Raw genomic sequence first — 17,408 nt, 5'->3', positions numbered from 1 at the left:
AAGATCTGTCGCAGATTTTATTGAGTAACCAACTTCACTTCAACAAGCTCAACTAGGAAAATATTCTATTCTCTGATCCGAAGTTCACTTTGATATGGGAAGGGATTCTTCTTTAGAAGGGGGCATTCTACAGTATGTCCACTGTTGTCCCTTGTCACCCTTTTAAATTTGGAACTGCTGTTGCTATATTCATAAACGTGGTGTCTAGGTATAGTAAAGGAGCCCTGCGCTACTGAATGAAAACGCCTACGGCCTCATCTGATGAAAAACTGAGAAGATAGCATTCCTATTTCGAAAACAGAATGAGACAGGGGAGTAAGAGATTTACAAAGATGTAGAGCATCATCGAATGAGTACGAAAAGAGAAACCTTATGAAGATTGATGCGAAGAACAAAACGAATAAAACGCTCATTTGTTTTTTCATGATTTCCTACACTGTTAAATGACAAAACGATCTGAAATGCATACAAAAAAAACGCTGACATCATCTAAAGTCTAAGAGAGGTACAAATTTCCAGATCGATTTTTAAACTGGTTGGTAAGCTGGGGATACATGGGACTGGCGTTTTAGCAAAGGAATATGGATGCCTGCTCTATACAGGACAATATTTGTGCTAAACGAAATATCTAAATAATGTGAAGAGGAATAAAAGGAAAGAAGTGTCGTTGTAATGTTTTGTACTCTTTGTAAGAAGTTTGGTACTCTTGATAGTAGTGCTCATCCTTGTCATTTGACGACGATTCAAAATGGCGAAATCCGTCTCTAGGTTGCAGTTCAAAACGGGCTGTTAAACAATCATAATTATGAACTCTGATTGCAAACTTCTATTTTTTAATATCTTTTTCGAGTGCAAAATATTAAAATACCAGGCAAAATAATATCAAAAGTAAGATACAAGAAACATAAATATTCTCTTATACTTAATACAGAGTTCCTTATTGTCAACTATGCCCCTTCCTTCCTTTACAATCGAAATTGTAAAAGCGCTTCTGCCTTTCACAACACATTTTCAAAGGAACCTGATTTCAAAGACAGAAAGAAAATCCATCCTAAAAATATAATATAATGAATTTTTAAGATCTCTATTTGACCTATAAATATCAAAAGGTCAACTCATATATAATTAAACATTTTAATTTTTATCGGAATATAATGAGAAATTTCAATTCAGCATTATATCGAAAAAGTTTTAATAACTTCTATTAAATTAAAACTTCCTTTTGTTAATCTGATGACAAAAACTGGAACAAAATGCACAATTTACGTTGAAATGTTAACAGATAAAATGAATATAATATTTGTTTTTAATTTTAAAAACATTTTAGCCGAAGTCATTTTTTATTTTATTTTCTCTTACACAAAATAAAAAAGAAGAAAAATTGTTCAAAATTCCCCCTCAAGATTTCGATAAATATTCATGTTTTGCACCCGTTCGAATTCGAAAAAACCATATTTCGTATTTCGTCTGTCTATCTTTCTGTCTGAACATGAACACTCAAAAATGTTGTAAGTTAAATAGAAGAAATTTCATATGCAGCCTTATTACTAAAATTGCACATACGAATTTAAAATTTAATTGCACATAAAAAAAATTTAGCAAATTTTCGACAAAATGGAGTATGCACATGATGGAAATCTATCTATCTGTGTGCAAATGAATGCGATCACTCGAAAATGCAAAGAGCTAGAAGTATAAAATATATTACATGGTTTTATCAACATAAAAGGTTTAGAACAGATCTGTCAACAAGTTGTCCATTCGTATATATGGGAAAGCAATAACTGAAATATGTAACATGAGTCAAATTTAGTATGCAATCTTCACACCAGAAGTGAAAATTTATTTTAAATTCTTTATCAAAACCTCCAATGGGTCTGTCTGTCTGTATATTCGAGGGTTTGTCAACTCAATCATTCAAAAATATAGCAAATTAGATAAATGAAATATGATACTTTATCACCCATCCTCTATACCTACAGTTTTGTTTTCAAATTAATGGAAAATACGACTTTCTTTGCTATACACACAAAGATTCATATTGCAGCAGTATACCGGGAATTTGAGAGAACACTCCGATGGTCTCTGCTATAAATATTTATTTTATCTTAGATTTGTGATTCATTTTTACATGAAACAGGCCATTTAAGAAGTTAATTTTAATCATTAAATTTTGCCCGTCTATCTGGTACCATCAGAAGTCCAAGTTTATGAGAAAATCTTTATGTCAGCTTGTTTTTCGTTAGCGCTGAATGATAATGGGGCAAATGTTTTCGGGGCGGAGTTAGTACCTTTGGGATAGGAATATGGTTCTGAAGCAAAATGTCCGTTTTTAACAACCATTAACTAATTCCGATGTTATAAATGTTAAATCCTTAAGCAGAATTCATACTTATAAAAGCCGTATGTTTTCGTGTCAATTTATTGAGTTTTCATGAGATGGTCTTCTTTTATAAAATCTCTTATAATTGGGTTTTCTATATATTTTTTCAATACTTTTTTCAACATAACATACAGTTCAGTCAAAAAATAGAAGTGTAAATCTTAAATATTTAGAGTGGAAAATGTCTTGTGTCTACCAGGCCTTTTTTGTACAGATTTTTATTGAATCACACGACACAACTTAATTATGAAGAGTAGATAACCAAATTATTTGAGACATTAACCCCAGAATATATTATTCTGAATTTTTTTTATTTGCTCTGATGTTTTCGAACAATTGTTTTGAGATATTTCATTTATAATTTCATAAAAGTAAAATTAAAACAGATCAAATAATTCAATCCCATAAATTTCATTCCCCTTTCTGATGTCTCTTTGAAAACTGATTTATATTTTAAATACACTCCATATTAATAATAATCATTTTTTGTTTGAGCCCATGTCGTTTCTATATTATAGCGTCTGAATGTGCAACTTTGGCTATTAATGTCCAGTGCTTTACTAAACTTTCACCTAAAACGTTGTCAGTATTGTATTGAGAGGAGCAAAAAACTTTAAAGATTGAAATTTTCTCCAAATTAAACGCACCATATTTTCATCCAAAGTGATCCCTAAAAAGAAATAATGATCCGAACTTAAATGTAATAGGCAATTTTATTCCTGTTTAACGTGAATTCGTATAGAAAGAATTACGATGAGCCCTCATACAGCGAGATAAACAGTCCCGTATGAGAAAATTAACATTTTTACAGTTTTGATTTTTTTTTTGTTTGTTTGTTTGTTTAGAAATAGAAATTCAGATATAAACATTTACTTACTGTTTATGCATTAATATTGATGAGACTAATAAAATAATATATTACTGGCATTATGTGCAATTATAAATTAGAGACATGTTTCAACTTGCATAAATTCGTTCGATGATGCATGTTCCGAATAATGAGATTCCATTTGACGTGGAACATATCCATCGAGTTATATGAGAATCCATTGTATTTGAATAAAACAATCCTTCTTAGGTTGCTGATAATAGATTTTCCAATTTTATTTTTGACCTATAAAAGGAATAATATTCCAAAGCATAAAATAAAAGCAAAAATTAAGGATCCTTCGATTTTTCTCTTACATTACTCTGGTTTTTTTATTATGCCTCTCCCCAAGTTTAGTCTGTCTCTAAACCTGTATAATTATTAACCTTTTTTTTATATTACAACTAAAATTATATGCTTATTTGTTTTGATTGATTGCATCAATGTGGTATTATGAAACTCTATTGCAGGAAGCTCTTAATATTCTGAACGAAATATTGAATATACACGAGCAAAATACATGATTATGACATCCCATTAGCCATACTGAGTTAATAAAATTGGAAGATTTCACTTAGCAGCTTTTAAATCAGAAGAATAGCCCAAAATCGACCCATTGATATTAGATATTACAAATTGAATATATCAGCCACTGATTTACTTAATCAATAAAATGTTGTCTTTCAAAACTCGGTTTTTAACTCACATACTTGTCGTTTTAGAGCTGGATAGTCATATTGACTTCATCCTCTGTACTCATAATGAGTTTCTCGTGAACTACCAGAAGTCATCCACTTAAGTATGGTGTTATGTTTACCATAAGGTTCATTACGAAAATTGTTATTAAAGAGATTATAAAAAATAGCTCCCTGGTAGAGCTTGTTTCCGATTTTGATGTCTAATAGTCACGATTTTATTCTGAGGTAGTAAATTTCATAAGAAAATTGAAAGTTTTAAATTATTTAAAAATGGGGAAATTTTTAGCTGTTTAGATGCAATCATTTTAAAGCAAGTTATTCATACGAAATTATACAGATTGCTTTAATCTAACTTATTTATCAATTCGTCTCAATAATTAAATCTTTTCATCCTTTTAGAATAGAAACTGGTTCCGTGGAATACTGTAAGAATCCTGTACTTCATGTAACAAGCGATTTACGAAATATTTTATTCTACCAGATTTCAGTACTTATTAAGGAGATTCAAGCTTTTGCATTTTATATTATAAGAGATTATTTTTACATATTCCTTTTCGTAAACGTTTAAAATTTGAAGAAACAAATAATTATAGTAAATTTTTTCACCTAATGAATCATACCTAGGAAAAAAAGTAGACATTTTTGAAGTTACTCATTTCAGTCATTGAATTATTTACAATTAAATTATTTTGTCCTTTGCATACGATACAGTATAGTTATTCCAGGAAAATAGTGTTTAATATAATAAATAAGTTTATTTAAACATGTTTTTATTAGTATACTAAACCGCAATTGTTGTTGTTTTCATTTTACTCACTTTTTACTATTTTAATCTTGATATCTTTTAGTTCTTGGGCTCACCGCCAGTGGGACCATTGATACAGATTCAAAGTTTAATTTAATTAATGATTAACTGATAGATTTTTGCAAATGTTAAAATCAGTTATTGTCATTTTGATTATTTGATTTAGATCGATTATTGTCATTAAAAATTATTAGAAAATAATTGTGTTAAATCCCCTTCAATAAAGTGTGTCAATGTCGAAGCAATGTCTGGATTTTGAAATGCATGCCATTTTTTGCAATAATGTAATCATTTTTTTAAATTCTTTACTGCTGATTTAAAATACTTCAGTTTCTTCCATTCTTCAAAAAAAATTAAAAAGAAAACGACATAATAATGTATTTAACAGGTAAAATTCAGTAGTTTTAATGAAACTCGATTTCGAAATCTGAATTCTAATGCCGTGAAAAATGAATTCTGTATATGCATTACATAAATTTTTATTCTTATTTTAAAAATATTATTGACAAATTTAAGTTAAATGCACTCCAGAATTTTAACAATAGTTAGATTAGATATTTAAAATTCAAGAGGTTTTCATTTCATTGACTATTTCAAAAATCCAAAAGAAACGAAAAATGGTAATGAATGAGTGAAACATGACTAACGAATATTCTGGACTGTGAATTTATTTACGGTAAAATCTGCGATGCAATCAAAACTTTAAAAAAAAATCTTTCAGTTTTCATTCAATTATGAAACATGGTTAAAAAAAGAAAAATACGCTATTATATAAAAACAATAATATAAACTCAACGTGAAAAATAGCCAACACTCAAATAAAAAAATTATGTTTCGGAATATTAAAATTCTGTCTAATTATATGTATATTATTTATAATTTATTCTATCAGAATTTCGGTTGATAGAATAAATGAAATCCAAAAATATTTCATGCCGGTATTATTAATTAATATTGCACTTCATTCTTGTTAGGTGTAGTAGACTTTCTTAGTGATTGATGTCAAGATAACTTTATTGTTCATGTACATTGTGATATCCTTGCTTTCGGAACTATTGGAAGCATGAGATATGGTTTGATGGAGATCATTCCCCCCGAAAATCTGTTGTTTCCTCTGGTAACTAGGTTTATAATAGACCACGACTGGGAACATAACATGAAACTAACATTTCTATTGCCAGATTCCTTAAAAAAATCATTTTTACTAATGCGACTCATTGCGTTTACGCATTTCGTATTTTTTGTCAACCATTTTAAAATTTACATTATTTCTGGTGTTAAAAGAAATTTTTAAAAAATTATATTGTTTTTAGATAACGTAGTTATATTTTTTATTTCTCCGTGGTTTAAAAAATGAATATCTTGGATAGATTTGAAATCTACTTGCACAAAGTGTTTGTTGTCTCGATCAGGATCTGAAATGTATATACCCTTATGACCGGATTCTGAATAGATTATACATCGACAGTTGATTGCTTAAGTGCAAATAAATAATTTAATAGCAAAAAATTTACTTCCTTGAACGAAATCAAACTGTATTTGAATTAGAAGTTTGTTGTTCTAAATGCATTTGAAGTCAATATATATATAAGACATTTATTGTTCTGTCAGTGGATTAGCACATTAGAAGAATATAAATGAGATGCTTCTGTTTCTGTTTCATTTTCTCACATAATAGCGAAAGTTGTAGCTCTAACAAACATGAAAAAAAATTCTTATGGTACTTATTTTATAGATTAGATGCATGTTTATTTTAACAGTTCTGTTGAGAATTAAACAATGCTTAGAGGAAACTGAAAAGAATGAATATTGATTGAAATTATTTCTTGGCGTGGCAAAAAAAAAAGCCCCATGTTGGAAAATTACGAAATATTATTTCTATGCATCAAAAAAAGTTTCAAATGTAAAAGTTGATCTTATTTCTTAGCATTCTAGAATACATTTTTTTCAATTCTTCAATATTTTCCTTAATCTTATTAACACTTTTTAAAAACTTTATTGCCATTAATGAGATAAACTTTGAGGAATATCAAAAGAATCTTGTCATTTTTTACTTATAAAAAATATAACAAGTGTTTATAACAGAAACTATTTAACTCTTTAAAAATGAATATCTTTGGCAATTCTTTTGAAAACCTTTTCAACGTAATTCTCATAAACTTGAAGCTAAAGAAATAGATTTTTTTCACAAAAATTTATTTTATTCAAAACACATACACATGCAAAATTTAAGGATCAAAAGAAGAAAATATACAAAATTAATTAAATATATATAATAAATAATTTTTAAATATAATTAAGTATGCATTATTATCAATTCAACTGCAGTCTTTCTTCAACCGCCGATTATACTCTATTCCGTGACGTTCGCTCTTAACGAATAAGGAATAAATAATTGACTTTATTCACAGTAGATTAGATTTTTAGATTTTAAATTTTTCAAGAGAAAGTAACAAAACTGATCTCCACTTTAACTCTTCAAACGAAACCTTTGAATCATCAATTAATTTAGAAAAAAATTTGTACAGTTAAGTTGAAAATTTTTGATCATTCAATTTGAAAGCATAAATAATCAAGTAAAGAAACATCATTATGGGGATAAAAGTTGGAATCCAATTTTATTTCATTGGGACACAAAGAAGCAGTAAGATGTAAAAGTATGCTGAAAAAATATGTAAAATATGTCTTGTGTGTATAAGAGGGCGATTGTAGTTCATTCCTTTCTAGCGAAATTGACAAAACAAAATTAAGAAACTTAAAACATGATAAACACAAATACTTCAGAACTCCAAATATACTGAATTGGTTCCAAAATCTCTTCCTATAATCAAATATTTTGATAATTGCATAAAAAAGATTATTTCCTACGGGAAGAACAAATTTGCTTGTAACGCTTTCATTTAATGATTACAAAAAGCTATGTTTACATTCTATAAGTTTAAAAACTGTATTAAAAGGCTTTTGCTTGAAAGTATCTATCGAAGTCAAGTGTTCACTAGTTTTTACAAAGGAAAATTTTGTTTTGGGAGTATATTTTAAGCGTTCCAGATAATTGGAATTCTACTCTAAGATGTTTATTTGTTAATTAATGTTAAAAACAATAAAATCCCAACGCATTCCAACATTGATTCCACTTACATAAGTACATAAGTCTGTTATATAACACTCGTGTTATCGTTCACGTGACATTCATTATTGTTTAGTTTTGTTAGTTAGACAAGTTAGTTTAGTTAGATACTAGAAGGGATATACAGACGAAATATACCAAATAGCTTGTTATGAAAAGCTATAACGATCATTACAACAGTAATTAATTTTTTTTCCTACGAATTAAATTTTAGTTTTGCTGTCAACAATAAAATCCTTGTTATAGGAAAATTTGACATCACAAATAACAGCACTATAACAGTCTCAAAATTTAACCAGTTTAACAAACAAACAGTTTAATTTAGACTGTTAAATAGTTTATTAGTTAAAAAAATTAATTTAAACAAATTTTAAACTGAGTTTTTAAATAAGAAAAATGATTTTTTTTGTTTGATAATCAAGTAAAGAAATATAGGAGTTCTAAATTTCAGCTTCTGATTCACTTAAAAAAGAAAGATTGCATGTTTCATTTGAATCATAACAAATTATCAAATTCATGAATTCTTTAAAGAAAACTTTTACAGACTTTTTTCTTAAATGAAACAACTATTTTTCTGGTGCAAATTAATTGAATATTTCTAACCGATTAACAACAGTAATAAAAAAATTATGAAGATAGACTGAATATAGACTAAAATATATTATTTTAATCAATACATTATTTTCAAAAAATCCCCGATTATACAAATTTCTTCTTTTTTCTTAACAAGAAAAAGAAGGTAAAAATTATTAAGAATAAAAGGAAATTATTGAGAATAAAATATTTTATTAAATATTTTTTTACTAAACTAAGTCTAAATAATGTGTTGAATAGATTTTATGGTATAACTCTCGATTCAACTGCTAAATAAAATTTCTAATATATACCGGAAACTATGGTAAGTTTGCCACATTTTTCTTTTATCTCACCTTATTGATAAACTATAAGTGTGCAGAAGCGCTTCAAAACCCTCATAAATTATTTATTTTAATCGCTAGTTTTCCATTCTTTGGAAGCATTTACGCGTCAAAAAAATAATAACAAAATTGGTAAAGTCAACCCGAAAAAGGGGCAACTTTGCCAAATGAGTCGAAAGCAACTGAAATCTCCCAAAAAAGCAAAATAAAAAAAAAAGATTTTTTTAATATGATTATCAATATATATTATATGATTTTCAATATAGTATTTTTCAATATACACTTAACACATTAATATTAACTGCTTAACGTAAAAAAAGAGATATGTAAAAATATTTAGTAAAAATTAGAATGTTTAAAATTTACAGTCCTCAAAATTTTAAAAAAAAAAAGCAATTTCGTCAAAAAAAAATTTTACGGCTGTTCCTTAAAAAGATTATGTACATGATATTTTGTACATTCAGTAAAGCTTCTTCATGCTCGTTTGGGAAATAAAACATTTTTCTTCTGTCATTCGTATGATGATACTTCAAACTCCATGCAATTGAGTGAGTTTATCAATAAAGTGCTTGGCATATGTTTTTCCCAAAAAACATTTATCATAATAATCCTTCTTCGAGTTAGTTTTAACGAACAGTATTATCCATCCTGAATCACCTTAACTTTCGACATTTCATCTTGCTAGAGAGATGTGTCGTGTAAAATATATGCACAATCCGATTCATCTCTGCTGTTGTGGCCATTCCTCTTATTATTCTTTCATTTATGAGCCCCCCTCCCAATGTGATTTGTTGCGGAAGTACTCGGAAAGGATTGGTCTTTTTCATCAACTGTCAAAAGATGAAATTTGTCTCTCACCCAGTTTGCACAAGAAAGGACCTCGTCATTACTCAGGAAAATCTGGCGTTTTCATTTCCTTCGAATGGAGACATTTGGCTTTCATTCACTAAATTTTACAATTTTTTTCAATACAAAAATTACAATTTTTAATTAAAAAAAGGCAATGTAGGTAGTTTCAAGAAGAATTCTTACTTCTCAGTTCAAAATATACTTATTAATTTATTGAAGATCACAAACTTATATGCTAAAATTTTCTAAGTTATTTTTTTCCTATTTTGCAGTTTAAAATTTTCATCCAGTTTTCTAAAAAAATGTTCAAACTAGAAAAAATCACATTTCATGTCCTTTAGATGCATTGCTTTAAATCATTCATTCTTTAGAATGAATTTGCCCCCCAGCCTGATTTCAGGCTTCTTAGTAAACATAGCAAAGCAAATGCACATTGACGGCAAAAACTAATGGAGAAATGGACTATTTCTTGCCAATTTTTAATTGAAAAGGTTTGTTAAAAGTTTTTTTTTTTTTTGTATCATTATCAACTTTTCTTTTAAAAAATAAATATAGCTCTTACCAAATGCATCAAACAAATTAAGAATTCGCTTCTTTTTTTTTAATCAGTATTTTGTAGATGACAAAGATCTATCATTTCTAATTGTATCATGCACAGTTTTGATGCAGTGATTTCTTTTAATAATTACATTATTGTAAGCATTAACAACTAAAATTTCCCTATACATGTCATAATTCAAACAAGTAAATAAAAAATTAAAACAGAAGTATCATCAAAGTTATTGTTTTTTTAAAATTAATAATAATTCGATATTTAGATTACTATCAAGTAGCAACAAATAATTCGAAAATTTCGTTATTATTCCTATTTCTACGAGGGCGTATTTAGATTTCATTTTTTCCCAAATGAATACTAAATTTCTTGTATCAGTAGAATGACAGTCAATAACAGTAAACTGTCCATTGCTTTACAAACAAAATTCATCATATTTATACAAAATTTACGTCGTTTAAATGAAGAAAAAAAATTCAATCCATATAAAAGTCCTTATTTTGTAAGATTAAATATACAAAATAGAAAGAAGCGCTTTGATAAATAAATATACGCAATATGCATTTTATCTAATAATATTTTGAGCCCATTCATTGTTTCATCTCCTAAACACTAATGGAAGAAAAACATTGCGTTTCTGTGTGAAATGGATCCTCATCGTTGAAACAGAATTCAGATATAAATATGTATGATCTTAGTATGCAAGCAATACGCATGTATAGCCACACTTATATATCATTTAAATTAACAGCTGAAAAAATGTACAATATTTGTCAAAAATTATATTAATAATTCTAATTATTTCAATTATTATACCGAAAACCATCGTTCATTCATATCAAAAGGGTGAAACTTACTAAGATAATTTTAAATCCTACATTTGACCTTTTTCTTTGTTCATGAAAAGCAAACAGAAATTAAAAACTGAGAAATATTTCTGAGCATGTATACATCTATAGAACTTCGACGTTCAAACTCTATTTTTTAAATCAAACCAAAGAGTTTCTGCGAAATGTTATCCAAGAAGACAACTTCTCTGTTTAGGATCTTTTGTATGAATCATTTCGATTTCTATCCTACAATAACCTGACGAATGTTTAAAAATTCTGAGCCGTCTCTGAAAATGAGACATTTTTGTTTTCTCATTAAATTGTCGAGAAGAAAATGAGTTCTTACGGAATGTTTGGATGGAAAACAGTTGAGGGTTACTCACCAATATGCCAATGTGTCGTGACATCCAGTGCTTCGATAGGATACAAAAGTGACGGAAAGCTACGAAGTGCGCTGATATAATCCCTTACTCCAGCTGACAATCTTACGATCCGTGAGGAGGAGGAATTTCTGCTCTTGATCCTAATTGACGTAGAGGTCGGATGGGACCACGGAGGCATCAACAACGCCATCTGGCTGAAAAATCCTGAATTAAAAAGGAAACGTCTCGGATTCAAACAGAAATTCAAATGGCAAGAGATTCTAAGGAATATTTCACGAATTGTATATCCTTAGTGGATAATTTGAAACGAAAGCGAAATTATAGACGCTAATAAAAAAAATTCTTTTTTCGTTATAATTTCTGCATCTCCTTACAAAAATCTATATGTTTAAAATAATCGGCAAAGACCCACAGAGCCGGCCGTCTCTAGAGGCCCGGGAGCAAAAAACCATTTGCGGTCCTGAATTTTTTGTAAAGTAAAAACAAATTTTTTTAATTTAAAAAACCGAACACATATTACTATTGCAAGTTTATTTAATGCGTAATTTTGTTCTTGCTAATAATTACTTCAAGAAAATTACCATTTTTTACAATTTCTTTTTTCGATGTTTAGTATAATAGCAAGTGCATTTAAGCGTTCTACACACATGCCTGACCAAGGACGATTCTTTATTAATTTTAATTTGCTGAAAGAGTTTGCTCTCACCATTTATTATAGAAACTGGCAATGTAAAGAAAAGAGAAGTTTTAACACAGTTAATGCATTTAGAAATAAATCATTATAATTATTAATTAGCTTATATTGCAATATAAGTTGAGAGTTATTTACATCTCTTTTATTCAAAATCAAATCCAGTTGCAAAACAATTATTTGGATTAGGTTTTTATCTATATCATTATTACAAAACATTACAAAGTTTTGGAGCATTTTTCTAGTTCATGTTTTTCTAAAGTTTTTATATCAGTAATTAATTTGGAAATACTTTTAAATCCATCATCTATCTGTACAATAACAATATCAGTTACAGAATTACAAAATAACATCTAAATTCCTTAACTTGGTTTCCTATCATTTCATCTTCTGCTGTTTCGAAATATAATTTTTCTGTTTTTCGATTTCATTTTACAGAAAAATGTTCTGAAAGATTTAAATTCCTTTAAAAATGAGCTAATCTTTGTTTAATTCAGTTTTAATTTTATTGACTAAATTAAAAGCCAAGTCAAGAACAAATGTTTTTACTTGAAATAGTTTATTGATAGTGCTAGTTTTGGACAATATTGTAAACCATACTAGTAAACATAAAATAAATGTCATTTCTTGTATTGAATCCAATAGATTTTTAGCCTCTGATACAGCTGTATTATTGTTATTTGCATCAATAAATTCTTCAAGGGCATTCAAAGTTCGTTCAAACTATATATACACTGCTTTACCGGTATTTATTTTGACTTCCCAACGAGTGTCGCATAACTGTTTAAGAGTAATGATTAAATGCTTTTGTAGAATTTTCCTCTTTTTGTAGATGTAGAAAATAAGCAATATAAGCGTTGTAATATCCCAAAAAAATTTTTACAATATATACTGCTGGAAGCGGCATCACAAATTAATAAGTTAAAGGAGTGTGATAGGCAATGCACATAAATTGCATGAGCAATTATTCTAGATTGTACACCTTTATATTTCCCTTTCATATTGTCATATGGCTGTCCATCTCTAATATATCTAAATCAAGCTCACTTAATATTTCCAATACAGCTCCTTCTCCAGTCACACTCCAATAAACCTTATCAATGAATCTTTTAGACTTAATCGTTTCTCTTCAAAATTGACATATTTACTAAAGAATACTAGCTGGTGATTTTCTACTACTAAAAAATTGACATACCTACTAAAGACTACAATCGGCGGCCCCATCAAGTTTATCGCAGGGTCGCTGGCTAGGTCGGGGTATTGCTTGCATATATACCTACTTAACACTGTTTTTTATCGGAAATATCAGAAGTAGAATCCATTTAGATACTGTAATACGTGGTACTTTTGTATCGTCTTTCATTTTTTCAAGAATTTCATTTCTTAACGCAGGAATAATTTGTTCTTGTGATATATGTGCTAAATCATGCACAATTCTATTTTTGGAATTTTTTTTATTCTGTTTAGTAAGCACAGAATCGTATTTATTTAATAATTCGATTAAACGTTAAAAATTTCCATTATTAGTTTTCCTGTTATCTCATAGTTTCCTTGAAGCGGAAGATTATTAGATGCTAAAAATAGAATCACATCTACAATTCTTTGAAATAGTCATTTAAGTCGTCCCGTTTTCCTATTTATATTAACTTGATTTGTTTTATCAATAGTTGGACATAAATTTAGTTGTTTCAGTCATTCTTTCCAAGCAATAAATGAATTAAATGACAAATATAACGCTCATGATGATGAATTACAGTTGATAACTTTCTCCAATTGTTATAGAAACCTATAAATCGTGTATATTTTTCATTTCCTCTGGAAAATAACTTCCAGAGAAAACAAAATACCTAGTCTTGTGTTTTTGAATGAAGCAACCAACTGTGAAGCTGCATTTCCCCATTTAGCACTTTAAAAAAAAAAAAAAGTGGAAAAGGATCTACCTTCAGCATTCTTAGCAAAAACATTTTTGTGTTGTACAGATCTATTTTTAACACAAAACGTTTTAAACTTTTCAGTTATAGTGCTTAGTCATAAACCTGAATCACTTATAAGCACTTGATCACATTTGTTATTGTCATTTTCGTTGTTATTTACTGATTCAATCCTATTTGTATAAACATATGGTTCTTTCTTCAAAGATTTTCACAGTTTCTATACTTTTATTGCAAGATTGTGTAGTTTGTGCGGAACTTTCTTCGCCAGTTGAAGCTTGAATTGTAATTTCTGAAGTCGAAACAATTTCATTACCAAACTGACTTCGTAAACTCTCATGACTTTTTGGAATTTAGCTTTTCTTCATTTTTCTTTTATGCTAATGTGCATTCTTTGGAACCGAGAGTTGAGGGATAATTCCTTGGCATGTATATGATCAGATCTAACAATATTACAGTATGAATTATCAAAGTCATATATGCAATTGAACCTAATAGGTGAGTTAAATGCGTGCACTTAATAATATGTCGCACACTTGCACTAAACTGTAATATATCTGTAAACTTCGTATATTTCAAAATCTATAGATTGTTCCAGTTACATTTCTTCCCCTCTTCTTTCCATCCAGCTATTGTCATTCAGAACATTATTTTATTTCTTGATCATGTTGGGGCCCCTCTCAACATGATCAAGAAGCCCAGTGAGCATGCCCCGTTGCATAGCATTCGCCGCACCCCCAGATGCCCGGCCCTGAAGACCCAGTCCTCCAACTATTGGTCCGATTTCACAGAATTTTGATTTTATATGAATGCTCATCATTCCTAAATATTTCATCAATGTCGACTATTCCCCAAAGCCCCTTCGTGATTCATCAGAAGGTTATAAACATTTCAAACTACTATTGGTGTTGTATCAGTTGTAATTATATAGCTGTTGCTACTACATTTACGACTTTGTATTGCGGAATTAAAGATAAAAAAACATTTTTTGTCACCTAATCATTTTTTTTGTAAGCCTTATCGTCATTCCGCGGAATCCTAACTGAAGTTTAAAAACCAGAACCTAAGTTGTTATTTCTTCGAATTATTGCACTTGCAAGCATACAAAAATAGACAACCCCATGAAGGAATTTTTTTCTAAATGTGATACGGATTTACATTTTAAATGATTCACCTGTGTACCACATTTTATCGATCTAGTTTATTACTTTTGGGGGGACACTTTTACTCCGGCAGAGAATCGGTCACAGAAAAATGTGACCGATTTTTATTAATCTAGTGTCAATACCACAAGCATTTTTGAATTATCAGACAGACAGGCAGAATTCTAAAATGAGAAGTTTCTTAAAAATCTTGCATTCATTTTTTTATCACAATATTTTCTCATTGCATTTTTTTGTTGACGAGAAATTAAAAACTATTCATCAGTATAGGAAAAAGTAAGAGAACGTGAGCTGAAGGTTCAAATTCTAGTAACATCGGCAAAGTCAGGCGAGTCTCAAAATCCTGTTATAAATAATATTAAAAAGAAATGGAATCTACCAAAATGAGTGTTCAGATATTCAGTGGCGATATGAAGGATTTACTACCATTTTGGGAACAAATCTAGAGCTTTCTTAATAATGAAGATTTTGAAACTAAGCGTCAGTAACGTGTCCTAACGATTGCTAGTGGATCCAGAGGAGTGGAAGACTTCCCTCCAACTACGCCAAAGCCGTGATATGGAGGAAATGATTTTTTATGTTAGAGAGTTATTTAAACCCATCATTTCAATTCAGAAGCATGAAGTTAGAGTTTATTTTACAAAGATGTCATTGTAAAATAAACTCGAACCGAATCTGGGAGCACTGGAGAGGCGCGATTAAGCCTATTAGAGGCTCTCTGAAAGAAGCACTGATATAAAGTTGTGAATTTTGAAATTTCAGTTATAATGTTTCAAATTAACTTCGTATATTTTAATGGCAAAAAACTATTTTAATTAACAATAATTATGTTTTATAATTGCTCTAATGATTTATTTTAACTATTTAGTTCATTATTTTAATAAACCTTTGTTGATAATTAATATGTTTACATCAGTGGATGAATTTATGCAGCTTATAGCTGTAATTTGCATAGTTAACCCTATGAGCCCGGACTCTCTCCAAAACGTCCCGTTCGACACGGCCCTGACTATGACAATTTCAGGCCTCGTGACTCAAATGTAGGAGTGAAAGGAATTCGCGATCACCCGTGATAATGTTCTCTATGGGGCTCTGGCACCTCTAACAATAATTGATGCACGTATTTTTAGGTATATTCCTTATAGGAAGACTACCTATTGCAATGGTTCTCATATACAGGGTGTTGCCGAATTCGACCGACAAATTGAGAGGGGTGATAATAGTCATCAAGAGGATAAAGAATCACCATACAACATGGGGTCCCAAACGACGTTTAGGGGGTGAAAATCGCAAAAATATAGGGAGTTGGCGAACTGTTGGAAACTGTAAAAAATTAATAAAAAAATAATAAATGATGTTTCAAATATGAATTTTTTTTAAGTGAAAGCACATTCTTAAAGGCTATTTTTCATGTAAGTAACATGTCGATTTAATGAACCAGGGGCTCGTAAATTATTGAAAATAAAAATGTAGTTTAGAACCCTTATCTTCAAAAATATTCAAACTTTAAGAAAAATAAAAGCTTGAAAATATGAAGAATTTTATACTGTTTAATTTGATATAAATCTGTAGTGTGAAAACTGAGGAGGTTTTAAAATATTCAAGAAAAACTAAAATGTTTGCCGGGAAACATCGCTGCAACATCGGCACCGATGTTTACAGAGGGTGTAGCCAAATTCGAAAGGTAAATTTAGAGAAGGGATAGTAGGCATTAAGGAGATGAAAAATTATCATAAAACATAGGGTCGCAGAAAACATTTATTCTGTGAAACTCGCAAAAACAGACATCGAAGAGACAATGAGCCTGGCGAAGAGAATGGCCCATGAATGCGAGGACTTGGAACAAGGTAGTCGAGAAGAAGACGCTTTCTCGTATGTAAATTTTCCATGCGTTCGAGGAATATAAACACAGCGAGCATTGCAGAATTGATGGTTCGATGAGTATAAAAGCAGTCGTATTCGTTAAGGAGCAGTGCAGAATCGATTGTCGATAAGTTTCATTCGCAAACAACATGTCAGATTTCACGAATGACGGATATGCATTTAATTTACGGCCGAGCGGATGGTAATGGACGCCCAGCACAAAGAATATACCAAGAGCAATATCCAAGTAGGCGTTGTCCATATCACAGCACCTTTGCAAATATTGATCGACGGTTGCTGGAGACAGGACCTTTCAAAATAACGAGGCCAAATGCAGGCTAAGAACG

General features: G+C 29.6%; 1 protein-coding gene across 2 annotated transcripts in view; it reads right to left on the bottom strand.

The window, feature by feature from the left end:
- LOC129958939 (cyclic nucleotide-gated cation channel alpha-3-like) overlaps positions 1-11,545 on the bottom strand; it is a 118,492-nt gene extending 106,947 nt beyond the window's left edge. The window contains exon 1 of one of the 2 annotated variants that reach the window (XM_056071690.1): positions 11,414-11,545. The gene's annotated coding sequence lies outside the window, so the exon portion shown is untranslated. The remainder of the gene's footprint in view (positions 1-11,413) is intronic. The other variant, XM_056071689.1, reaches the window with a different exon arrangement.
- Positions 11,546-17,408: the final 5,863 nt, after the last annotated feature.

This window comes from Argiope bruennichi, chromosome X1, assembly GCF_947563725.1.
Source record: "Argiope bruennichi chromosome X1, qqArgBrue1.1, whole genome shotgun sequence".
Lineage (NCBI taxonomy): Eukaryota > Metazoa > Arthropoda > Arachnida > Araneae > Araneidae > Argiope > Argiope bruennichi.
This window is presented reverse-complemented; position numbering and strand designations above follow the sequence as displayed.